At 73.0% G+C, this 463-nt stretch overlaps 1 protein-coding gene across 2 annotated transcripts in view; it reads left to right on the top strand.

The window, feature by feature from the left end:
- The window catches only part of LOC100159991 (legumain), a 521,349-nt gene that overhangs the window by 457,070 nt on the left and 63,816 nt on the right, over window positions 1–463 (top strand). The window lies entirely within an intron of this gene.

The raw sequence follows: 463 nt of genomic DNA, 5'->3' as shown, positions 1-463 counted from the left end.
TCCCCCACGATCTCGGCTGGGGGCCGTTATAAACCTGGCGAGGGGCGCTGGCGCGGTTATTCTCCATCCGCTCGAAACGGACGGAGTACGCGCCAATCCCGCTCTCGCCAACGCACGGGTCACGTCGCGCCGGGCGCGCTCTCCCCGCTCGCTTGGTCACCGCAGCCGACCGCCGCCCCGCGTTCTGCGGGCTCGGCGCTCGGCGCTCGCGTCGACCGAAGCGCGCGGGTCACGGGCGCCCGTCCGCGCTCGTATCCCACACGAACCGCGGTCGGTCGGGCGCCGTGACCGTACACCGGTCACGTTCGTCCGACCTTCCTCGGCGTCGGTTCGCCCGCACGGGCGGACCGGCGCTCGGACGCACGCGTCCCGCGACGAGTGTCCGCGCCGTCGCCGTCGCCGCCCTATGTCGGCGGCGGCGTCGTCTCGGAGCCGTCCCGGGCCGCAGTTGTTGTAAATTCGA

The sequence above is a fragment of the Acyrthosiphon pisum genome, chromosome X, assembly GCF_005508785.2.
Source record: "Acyrthosiphon pisum isolate AL4f chromosome X, pea_aphid_22Mar2018_4r6ur, whole genome shotgun sequence".
NCBI lineage: Eukaryota > Metazoa > Arthropoda > Insecta > Hemiptera > Aphididae > Acyrthosiphon > Acyrthosiphon pisum.
Note: the sequence above shows the minus strand (reverse complement) of the source record. Positions and strands in the feature narration are given on the sequence as shown.